The following is a 12,387-nucleotide window of genomic DNA, read 5'->3' on the forward strand; positions in this document are numbered from 1 at the left end:
GAGTCTGCCACTTCGACACTCTGGGCTGCCCAAGCCTCTGATTGAACAGGCAAAGAAGACAGTTACTGTGCTGGCTGTGTGATCGATCCTGACTACCCAGGGGAAATTGGACTGCTCCTCCACATTGGTAGTAGGGAATAGTCTGTCCGCGTATGGATGACCCTTTCTGGCATCTCTTAGCGTTACTGTGCCCTGGGATTAAGGTCAGTGGAAAACAGCAATTTGATCCAGGCAGGACTATTAATGGCCCAGACCCTTCAGGAATGAAGGTCTGAGTTACCCCACCAGTAAAGGAGTACAACCAGCTGAGATGCTTGTTAAAGGCAAAGGAAATATAGAGTGGGTAGTGGAAAAAGGGGGCTATAAATATAACTATGACCATGTTACTATTTACAGAAAGGAGGACTATAATTGTCGTGACTATTTTCTCCTTATTTTGATATGAATATATGTGGGTGTGTACTGTTTATCCCATAGCCTCTATCTATCTATCTATCTATCTATCTATCGTCTATCTATCATCTATCTATTATCTATCTATATCTTTGCTTTTGCCCTCTTTTATCCCCTTATCATGTAACATAAGATGCATTGGCTTTGTATCAAGGTATTTCAGTATGGTTAATTTTACCCCAGAGGATTTAAGTTATGAAATATCAAAAAGAAAAGTTAACATCTCTCACGGATTTTATCTTCCATTCTGGGGAAGTGGATAGTGCATTTTTGGTTGTATGCCAGATAACTGTATTATCTTAGGTGGAAGCTTGACCTCATTATTGTCTTCATTTGGTGATTAAAATATGGTTTAAGGAGATGTATATAAGTGTCAAGTTGATGGGGGTAAACTTGTAATGGTTAATTCAATGTGTCAACTTTACTGGGCCACAGACTGTTGGTTATTTGGCCAAACATTATTCTGAGTGTTTCCATTAGGGTGCTTAGGGATGGTACTGACATTTATATTAGTAGTCTGAGTAAAGCTGGTTGCTCTCCCTAATGTGGGTTGGACTCATCCAAATCCACTGAAGGCCTGTATAGAACAAAAAGACAGACCTTCCCCAGGGTAAAGGAAGATTCTTTCTGCCTGACTGCCTTTGAACTGGGACATCACCTTATTCCTGCCTTTTGAATCCTTTCCGGATTCAAAATGAAGTAGCAGTTCTTTGTGGGTCTTGAGCCTGCCAGCCTTTGGGCTGGAAATACACCATCAGTTCTCCTGGTTCTTCTTGCTGGCTTACTCCACAGATCTGGGGCTTCTCAGCCTACCTGATTTGCCTGCGCCAATTCCTTATAATAAATCTATCCTTCCTTTTTCTCTCTCCCTTTCTCTCTCTCTCCCTCCCTCTCCATATACATGGATATAGGCTCTATTTCTCTGGAGAACTCTTAATACGGATTTAGAAATAAATATTTGTATAAATTACACCTATTTATATGTTAGATTCTCAAAAATGATTTTTAATATCAGGATGCATTTAGAATGTTTTAAAATAAATTTCATTGAAAATTTAAAAACTCCACATGTGGTAAATGAAATATTAATTGTTGATTAATTTCCTAATTGAAAACTCGAAAAATTCTAAATATCAAAATAAAGGTTACTTATACTCATGTATGAATATATTTTCAGTAACAGATTTTTTTTGAAGCTGCAAAGGGTTATAGCCAGCACACTCTAATGAATTGATCTAATTAAATAATTCCAATATTATCTTTTCATATTTTTAGAGGAAATAATTCAGAATGAATTTCTATCAAAAATCAGCATGTGGCTAGTTGCTAACATCAAAATCCAGTAATACAGAAAGACAGGGAAGAAAGAGAAATTGGGGAGAGAGAATTACAAAGAGAAAGTAGAGAGAGAAGAAAAAAGATTCTGAAGGAAGGAAGGCAGGGAGGCTGGCAGGCAAGAAGGGAGGGAGAGAAGGAGAAATGGAGGGCGGGAAGGAGGAAGCAGAAAAAAAATGGGGGAAATAACAACTGAGAAAATAAGCAAAATCACCTGTGCTCCTTTTAGCAGCACTGAACAGTAGATGCTCATGACTCTGATAACAAACATGTAACTTACATAACTTCTGTGTTACATGAAAAAAAAAAATGGTAAAAAGAACAGAGTGAATCTAACAATATTTTTAAAAATTTTTTTAAAAGATTTTATTTATTTATTTGACAGGTGTGTGTGAGGGGGGACAAGCAGGGAGTGTGGGAGAGGGAGAGGCAGGCTTCCTATTGAGCAGGGAGACCCCCACGGGGCTTGATCCCAGGATTCTGGGATCATGACCTGAGCCCAAGGCAGACGCTTAAAGACCGAGCTACCCAGGCGCCCCGCAATTTTATTTTATTTATTTTAAAAAAGATTTTATTTATTTATTGGACAGAGAGAGAGAGAGAGAGACAGTGAGAGCAGGAACACAAGCAGGGCAAGTGGGAGAGGGAAAGCAGGCTTCCTGCCAAAGCAGGGAACCCAACATGGGGCTCTATCCCAGGACCCTGGGATCATGACCTGAGCCGAGGGCAGACACTTAACGACTGAGGCACTCAGGCGCCCCACAATTTAAAATGCCATACATACGCACACAAGACAGAAGCAAAATGAAAATCAGATCAAATGAAACAATTCCCAGAGGTCAGAGGAGTCCTACATGGTGCAGCCTGCACAGAGCTTCTCTCCGAAATTTAAGCCTTTCGTATCAGAGTAATAACCACTGGATCTAAAGAAGTTCACAGAGCGGGGGCACCTGGGTGGCTCAGTGTGTTAAAGCCTCTGCCTTCAGCTCAGGTCATGATCTCAGGATCTTGGAATCGAGCCCCACATCAGGCTCTTCTGCTCCGCAGGTAACCTGTTTCCTCCTCTCTCTCTGCCTGCCTCTCTGCCTACTTGTCATCTCTGTCTGTCAAATAAATAAATAAAATCTTTAAAAAAAAAAAGAGTTCACAGAGGGAACCACCGAATACTGTACTGTTCAAACATGGTTTCAAACTAGTTTACTTATTCTCTTACAGATTTTATTTATTTATTTTACTTCTTTTTCTTACAGATTTTATTTATTTGAGAAAGAGTGAGCGCGCGCGCGCGCAGTAGCAGGGCAGAAGGAGAGGGAGAAGCAGGCTCCCTGAGGAGCAGGGAGCCTGATGTGGGGCTCCATCCCAGGATCCTGGGATCATGACCCAAGGGGAAGGCAGAGGCTTAACCCACTGAGCCACCCAGGTGCCCCCAGTTTCCAACTAATTCAAAACAGGTTAAAAAAAAGTTGTAAATGTTTGTTAGAGATATTTTTTAAAAATTAGCATTATTTTAAAAATTACAGCTATCAATAACTACTCCCTACTCCAGAAACGCTTTGCAGCACTATAAGATACCTGAGCACATGGGTTGGAAAACTTCACTTTAATGACTGAGGGCTTGTATTTTTGCCCTTGGAGGCTTAGTGTTTTGCCTTTTCTTTTTGGGTTTAATGTTGTGATGAACACCCTCACATATGTCCCCTTATGTCTCTGTGTATTCCCCTGGGACTTACTATCCCCATGAGCAGAACTGCTGGGTTATACACAACATGCATATTTCACTTGACAATATACTGTCAGGCAGCCCTTCAGAATGGCTGCCCAACTCCCCACCCCCCAGCCACACAGGTGCGTTTTTAGGTCCTCACATCCCTGCCATCACTTGTCATCATCCTGCTTTCTAATTTTGTCAATCTCATAGATACGAAGTCATATCTCACTGTTATATTAACATCCCAGATTTTCAGTGATCTTGAATACCTCATCTTATGCTGTTGGCTTTTGAAATTTTTCATCTTCAAACTGCTTATTCTACACTTTGCTCAATTTTATATTGGTGGTGGTGTTCTTGTTGATTGATGCAAGGTGTTAATGTATACTGGATATTAAATCCCTTGTTGGTTTCTTTTTTAAAAAAATATTTTTATTTATTCATTTGACAGAGAGACAGAGAGCACAAGCAGTGGGAACAGCAGAGGGAGAAGAAGAAGCAGGCTCTCCACTGAGCAGGGAGCCTGATGAGGATCTCGATCCCAGGACCCTGGCATCATGACCTGAGCTGAAGGCAGAGGCTCAACAGGCTGAGCCACCTAGGTGTCCCCCTTTGTTGGTTTTGACATTACAAATATCCTCTTCCAATTTATAGATGTCTTGCCATTGTCCATAATGTCTCTCATCAAGCATTAATCCTTAAACTTGATGCAATCAAATTAATCAACTCTTTACTATATAAGTTACAGTCTTGAAGTTTCATCTCAGAAATTATTCCAAGCCTTTTGGTCACAAAGATATCCTCCTACAATTTCTTCTATTAACATTAGAGTTTTATCTTCCACATTTAGGTCCTCTATCCAGAGTGCAGTTTTGTATGTGGTTGGAGGTGGGGATATGGTTTTATTTTTCTCCATGTCACTCACGAGCCAGAGTTTTCAAAACCATCAACTAAATAACTGTCCTTTCTCCATTGATTTCTCATACGCTAGGTTTCTTTATACACACAGGTCTCCGTCTATGTTGTTCTATTGGTCTACTTTTCTGTTTTTGTGCCAAAGCTACACAGTGTATATTATTAAATTCAAAGAAGGAAGAAAAAAATCATTATGATAAGGCAGAAATAAATGAAATTGAGAACAAAAGACAATAGTAAAAATTGGCCCAACCAAATCTGGTCTCTGAAAAGACTAACAAAGGAGAACAGGGACACCTGGGTGGTTTGGTGGGTTAAGTGTCTGCCTTTGGCTCAGGTCATGATCCTAGGATCCTCGGGTCTGGCTCCCTGCTCAGCGGGGAGCCTGCTTCTCCTTCTCCCGCTCCCCCTGCTTGTTTCTCTTTCTCTCTCTGTCAAATAAATTTTAAAAAGTCTTAAAAAAAAGGAGAACACATCTCTGACAAGAGTGATCAAGAAAAAAATGAGAAAATTAAAAACTCAAATGCAGAATAAAAAGGGGGCAGTAACTATGACAAAATAGATTTTTCCAAAAAGAAGCATGAATGATATGCCAATGAATTTGAAAACCTAGATGAAAAGGATACATTCTTAGAAAACCAGAACATGTTAAAATTGGCACAAAAAAAGAGAGGTCTTTAGCAGTCCAATGAGTATTCGAGAAATAGAAATGGTAGTCAAAGAACTCTCCTTCTTCAAAAGCCTAGTTGGTTTTGTAGGTGAGCTGTAGCAGACTTGTGGGTTTCTGATTGTATGCATGACAAAAGAGTGAAACCTATCCATTTCACTTTTTGAGCCTACTGTAACCTAGATTGTAAAACCAGATAAGGAGAACCCAAGAAAAGAAAATCCTAGGTTATTACATTTATGAAACAAAAATCCCAAATAAAATGTTAGCCCACAGATATTAACAGTATATTCAAAAGCTGATGACCAGATAGAGTTTACCTCAGAAATATAAAGATGTTATGGCTCAACATTAAAAGTCACCATATAAATGGTCTAAAGGATATAAGTCATGCTCAACTGATGCAGAGCAAGCCTTTGAGATATTCCTTTTTTATGTTGAAGTGAGTGCCTTAGCTTTATTTTTAAGAAGTAGGTGTGGAGGTGGGCTTCATTACTACTGAATTCCATTTCAGGATAGTAAAATGTACCTGGAGTCTTATGTGTGGAGACTTACTGCTCTCAGGTGATGCTGAGGCATACTGAGGACCAACATAACACTGTCAAGTTAGTGGGGCCTGGAAAGGGACAGTCCAAGCTGCCTGTTGCTGATGGTGGGTGAAGGCAGAATTTGGGGGAATTGGAGTGTCCTGAGACAGAAAAACAAAGTGTTGGTCAGATCAACCTCAAAGAAGCCTGAACTGGATTCATGGAGAGGATGACAGCGGCTTTAGAACTCCAGCATAAAGGGGTGACATACTCACTGATACGGTATGGGTCCTGATCATGGTAGCAGACCTGTCTACTCTTAGAAACACATCTGCTAAGGCTCCTAGGTGGCTCAGTCATTGGGTGTCTGCCTTCAGCTCAGGTCATGATCCCAGGGTTCTGGGATGGAGCCCTGCATCAGGTTCCCTGTTCAATGGGGAACCTGCTTCTTCTTCTCCCTCTGCCCATGTTTGTGTTCCCACTCTCACTGGATCTCTCTCTGTCAAATGAATAAATAAAATCTTTTTAAAAAAGGAATACATCTGCCCAGGGGGTCCTGGTTGGCTCAGTCAGCTAAGCGTCTGCCTTTGGATCAGGTCATGATCCCAGAGTCCTGAGATGGAGACCCCTATTGGGCTCCCTGCTCTGCAGGAAATCTGCTTCTCCTTCTGCCTCTACCTCTCTCTCTCTCATGAATAAATAAGTAAAGTTTTTAAAAATAAAAAAAAAAAGCACATCCGCCTGACTTTCTTACCAGAATAGGGCTATTGCATAGATTCTGAGTTGGCATTAAGATGCCCCATTTGAGGAGGACATTGATAACAGGATCTCTTCCCTCTTCTGTCAGTTTTGAAAGTGGGCCCTGGGACAGGGAGGTGGCAACAGGTGCTGTGTAATTTTGACTTAAACGGGTGTGTCCTAAGCAGCTGCCATCCCTTCTTAAGGCCAGCTGTCCACCAGCTGACTCGGACTTCTGCAAGTGCCCAACCCAGAAAGTCAGCTATTGTGGGTCAGATCAAATTGTTACAGATGGCAGGGGGAGGTCTGGTTACCATTCGACTTGCCTACAGCTCATTACTCTGTTTAATTTGCAAGAAATAGTTCTACCAGATATGTTAGTAGACATGCACACAGGGGTTAGCCAGGAAGGCACATACCTCAGTGAGGCATCCCATGGTAAGAGGGAGTCATTTCATCACATAAGGAATACTTGCCTTGATCTTGATTTCAACTGCAGCAAATAGATCTGACAAGGCAAACTGAACGCAGAGTGACAACACAAAATATGTGACTTTAATACAGAGGGGAAAATGTTCATTTGTCCATCAAAGGAGACAGGGACACTAAGACTGGGATACAAAAGGAGGCATAGTGTGGTTACAGGTGATCTGAGTAGAGTGATGGTAACACCCGTGATTTTTTTTTTTAATTTTAAATTTTAAATTTTTTATAAACATATAATATATTTTTATCCCCTGGGGTACAGGTCTGTGAATCGCCAGGTTTACACACTTCACAGCACTCACCATAGCACATACACTCCCCAATGTCCATAACCCCACCCCCCTTCTCCCAAACCCCCTCCCCCCAGCAACCCTCAGTTTGTTTTGTGAGATTAAGAGTCACTTATGGTTTGTCTCCCTCCCAATCCCATCTTGTTTCATTTATTCTTCTCCTACCCCCTTAACCCCCCATGTTGTATCACCACTTCCTCATATCAGAACACCGGTGATTTTTTTCCAGGCTGAGGATGGCTGAGGTTTACTCCAGCATTCGTTTGTTCAAAAGCCAGGTTTTTGTTTCTTGTCTTTAAACTACAGAGGCAATTTCTGGGGCCCCTGGGTGGCTTAGTCGGTTGAGTGACTGACTCCTGATTTCAGCTCAAGTTGAGATCTCAGGGTCATGAGATCAATCCTCATGTGGGGCTCTGCACTCACCATGGAGTCTTCTTGAGATCTCTCTCTGTCTCCCTCTGCCCCTACTCCTGCTTGCATGCACTCTATAAACAAACAAACAAACAAACAAACATCTCTAAAAAAAATAAACTACAGAGGCAATTTCCAAGACATGGTCCAACATGGGACTGTACTTCTAACATATGAGGGTATATGGTCATTTCCTCTTGTAGGGACAGGAGTTTATTTTCTCAGAGTCTGCTTTCTCTGCTGGCTTTTGAGTTTTACTGTAAAACGGGCTGATGAGCCAAGGGCTGCTTTTGGATTTCTTCAGGAACACTGGGCAGTAGTTCCCAGATGAAACTTTGGAGAAATGACCACTCAGAGGGGACTTCAAAATCCTCCGTCTTGAAAACCTTTCTGTAGCCACCACCTGCTTGGTTATAATAATCTTTTGGATAGTCATGTGATTTGACGTTGTACCTATTGGTCTTGGACCAGATATTTTTTTAAAAAGATTTTATTTATTTATCTGAGAGAGAGAGAGAGAGAGAGCATGAGTAGGGGGAGAGGCAGAGGGAGAAGCGGACTGCCAGCTGAGAAGGGAGCCTGATGCAGAACTCGATCCCAGGGCCCTGGGATCAGGACCTGGGTGGAAGGCAGACGCTTAACCAACTGAGCCACCCAGGCGCCCCTAGACCAGATTTAATAAGGCCCAGCTTTGATCACATTCAATATTGAGGTGCAGAAGGTAGAGAAAACTGTACTCCGCTGGTTGTATCACATTGTTATCTTTGATCGGTAGAATGCATATCTTTTTTTCTTGATTCAAGCATTCCATTTTTTCTTCCTTCTCCCCTCCCATTTCCAATCACTCTCTCCATAGGAAGACATTCTAACGCATTTATTGATTCTCTTTGATTCTATGTGTTCCTTCAGGGCTAAGTGTTACTAAGTTTGAAAACTGTGTTTCTTTTAAAATTTTAATTGCATTCAACATATGGAAAAGTTTCTGAAACTTATTTTTACAGTTTAATGAAAACTAATAAACCACTTATATATCCACCAACAAGGTTAAGAGCTAGAACATTAGAGTATTTTAGAAGCCTCCTGTGCATTCCTTCATGTATCTCCTTCCTCTGTCCCAGACGAAACCATTATCCTAAGCCTTACATGATCATTCTCTAGCTTTTCTTGAAAATTTTACTTCCCATGTATGTGTTGCCTAGCAATGCACCTTTTGTTTTGAAAACGTGAGTGGCTAGCACACAGCTAGCTGGTCACTGAGGTTATTATTAGGTGAAGATTCCCAGGCATACATAACCTGCCCATAGTCTGTCTTCAGCTTTACAAAAGTTTACAAAATACACTTCTGGGAAAATCAGTGGGTAAGAGTATGAGTGAGTCTGGGGAAACAGACCCATAGTCACCAGTTAGGGCACCAGGGGGTTGTTGTGTGAACCAGAAATTAGTTGTCTGGTAAAAATATGGTTTGTTGGGGAGTGGGCCCCTCTGAATTCTCTGCTTTTTTTTTTATAAAGATCTATTTACTTATGTTAGAGAGAGGGGAGAGAGTATGCTACTAAGAGGACAGGCAGAGGGAGAGGGGAAGCAGACCCCTCCCTTGTCCCCACTGAGTGCAGAGCCCAATGTGCGTGGGTGGTGGGGCTCTATCTCCGGACACTGAGATCATGACTGGAGCTGAAACCAAGAGTCAGACGCTTAACTGACTGACCCACCCAGGCTCCCCTGAATTCTCTACTTTTTAAATTACATACAATTAACATACAGGGTTATGTTAGTTTCATATGTACAACATAATGATTCAATGATTCTGTACATTGCTCAGTGCTCACCATGATAAGTGTAGTCATCATCTGTCACCAAACAACATCTTCACAATCTTGTTGACTCTATTCCCTATGCTGTACTTTGATCATCTCTGTAACTTATTTCTTTAGTAAGTAGAAGTCTGTACTTCTTAATCCCCTTCACCCATTTCACCCATCCCCTTACACACCTCCCCTCTGATAACCACCTGTTCTCTGAATTTAAGCCTATTTCATTGTTTCTGTTTTCTTTGTCGTTTGTTTCTTAAATTCTATATATGAGTGAAATCATATAGTATTTGTATTTCTGTCCAACTTATTTCACTTAGTATTATACCCTCTAGGTCCATCTATGTTATTACAAATGGCAAGATCTTATTCTTTTATATGAGTAAGTAATATTCCGTTGTATATATATACCACTTCTTTATCCACTCATCTATTAATGGACACTTTGGTCGCTTCCGTATCTTGACTATTGTAAATAATGCTACAATAAATATAGAGATGTATATATTTTTTTGAATTGCTGTTTTCATTTTCCTTAGGTAAATATCCAGTAGTGGAATTACTGGATCATATGGCATCTCTATTTTTTTTTTTTAAAGATTTTATTTATTTATTTGACAGAGAGAGAGATCACAAATAGGCAGAGAGAGAGATGAGGAGAAGCAGGCTCCCTGCTGAGCAGAGAGCCCAATGTGGGACTCGATCCCAGGCCCCTGGGATCATGACCTGAGCTGAAGGCAGAGGCTTAACCCACTGAGCCACCCAGGTGCCCCGGCATCTCTATTTTTAATTTGTTTTTAAAAAGACTTATTTATATATTTTGGAGAGAGAGAGAGTGCAAGTGGGAGGGAGTGGAGAGAGAATCTCAAGCAGACACCAAGCTGAGCATGGAGCCTGACACAGGGCTCGATCCCATTATCCCAAGATAACGAACTGAGCCAAAACCTAGAGTAGGACACTCAAGTGATTGCACCACCCAGGTGCCCCTTTAACTTTTTTTAAAGATTTTTTATTTATTTGAGAGAGAGAGAGAGCAGACATGCAAGCAGGGAGAGGGGCAGAGGGAGAGAAAGAACCTTAAGCGGACTCTGCACTGAGTGTGGAGCCTGACGTGGGGCTTGATCTCATGACTTTGAGATGATGACCCGAGTCGAATCAAGAGTTGGATGCTCAGGGGCGCCTGGGTGGCTCAGTGGGTTAGGCCACTGCCTTCGGCTCAGGTCATGATCCCAGGGTCCTGGGATCGAGTCCCGCATCGGGCTCTCTGCTCGGCAGGGAGCCTGCTTCCCTCTCTCTCTCTCTGCCTGCCTCTCTGTCTACTTGTAATCTCTGTCTGTCAAATAAACAAATAAAATCTTAAAAAAAAAAAGAGTTGGATGCTCAACCAAACAAGCCACCCAAGCACCCCAAGTTTTAATTTTTTTGAGGAACCTCCATACTCTTTTCTACAGTGGCTGCAGCAATTTGCATTCCCATCAATAGTGCAGGATAGTTCCTTTTTTTTCCAAAACCTCATCAACACTTCTTATTTCTTATCTAAAAAGAGAGAATCAAAAGATTCTAGCCATTCTGACAGGTTTGAGGTGATACCTCACTATGGTTTTAATTTGCATTTCCCTAATGATCAGTTATGTTGAGCATCCTTTCATGTGTCTGTTGGCCATCTGGATGTCTTCTTTGGAAAAGCATCTATTCAAGTCCTCTGCACAGATTGTTTTTTGTTGTTGTTGTTGTTTTTGTTGCTGAGTTGTGTAAGTTCTTTATGTATGTTGGATACAATCCCTTATCAGATATATCATTGCAAATATCTTTTCCCATTTAGTAGGTTGTCTTGTCATTGTGTTGATGCTTTCCTTGCTGGGCAAAAGTATTTTATTCTGCTGTAGTCCCAGTAGGTTATTTTTGCTTTTGTTTTCCTTGCCTGAGAAGAAATATCTAGAAAAATGTTAAAATGGCTAATGTCAAACAGGTAACTGCCTAGGTTTTCTTCCAGAAGTTTTATGGTTTGGGGGCTCATGGTTAGGTCTTTAATCCATTTTGAGTTTATTTTTGTGTATGGTATAAGAAAGTGGTCCAATTTTATTCTTTTGCACATAGCTGTCCAGTTTACCCAGCACCATTTATTGAAAAGACTGTCTTTTATCTGTTGTAGATTTTTTAATTATGTTATGTTAGCCACCATTAACCACCAAAACCGTTTAGTCACCAAAACCATTTATTAGTTTTTGATGTAGTGTTCCATGATTCATTGTTTGTGTATAACGCCCAGTGCTCCATGTAGTATATGTCCTCCTTAATACCCATCACCGGGCTAACCCATGCCCCCCACCCCTCTAAAACCCTCAGTTTGTTTCTCAGAGTCCATAGGCTCTCATGGTTCATCTTCCCCTCTGATTTCCCCACCTTCATTTTTCCCTTCCTTCTCCTAATGTCCTCCATGCTATTCCTTATGTTCCACATATAAGTGAAACCATATGATAAGTGTCTTTCTCTGCTTGACTTACTTCACTTAGCATAATCCCATTGAGCTCCATCCATGTCAAAGCAAATAGTGGGTATTCATCTTTGTAGATTTTTAAAAAAAGATTTTATTTATTTATTTGACAGAGAGAGATCATAAGTAGGCAGAGAGGCAGGCAGAGAGAGAAGGGGAATCAGGCTCCCCACTGAGCAAAGAGCACGATGTGAGGCTCAATCCCAGGACCCTGAGATCATGACCTGAGCCAAAGGCAGAGGCTTAACCCACTGAGCCACCCAAGTGCCTCTTATCTTTGTAGATTTTTTTTAGAAGAATTTATTTATTTATTTATTTATTTGAGAGAAAGAGAGACAGAAAGCACAAGCAGGGGGCAGCTGCTGGCAGAGGGAGAGGGAGAAGCAGGCTCCCAGTCATGATCTTGGGGTTGTGGGATCGGGCGCCATATCGAACTCTGCACTAGGCATGGAGCCTCCGAGATTCTCTCTCTCCCTTTCCCAGTGTCCCTCCCCCTGCTCTCTCTCAAAAAAAAAAAAAAAAAAGGTTTTTTTTTTTTTTTGGTATCTCTTGAAC

General features: G+C 41.3%; 1 protein-coding gene across 2 annotated transcripts in view; it reads right to left on the reverse strand.

Annotated features, from left to right (window-relative positions):
• The window catches only part of KANTR (KANTR integral membrane protein), a 53,627-nt gene that overhangs the window by 20,622 nt on the left and 20,618 nt on the right, over positions 1 to 12,387 (reverse strand). The window contains exon 3 of one of the 2 annotated variants that reach the window (XR_014307144.1): positions 7,543 to 7,604. The exons of the other annotated variant lie outside the window; for it this stretch is intronic. The gene's annotated coding sequence lies outside the window, so the exon portion shown is untranslated. Of the gene's footprint in view, positions 1 to 7,542; positions 7,605 to 12,387 lie in introns of those variants that run through there. 2 annotated transcript variants of the gene reach the window in all.

Source organism: Mustela nivalis (assembly GCF_964662115.1).
Source record: "Mustela nivalis genome assembly, chromosome: X".
NCBI lineage: Eukaryota > Metazoa > Chordata > Mammalia > Carnivora > Mustelidae > Mustela > Mustela nivalis.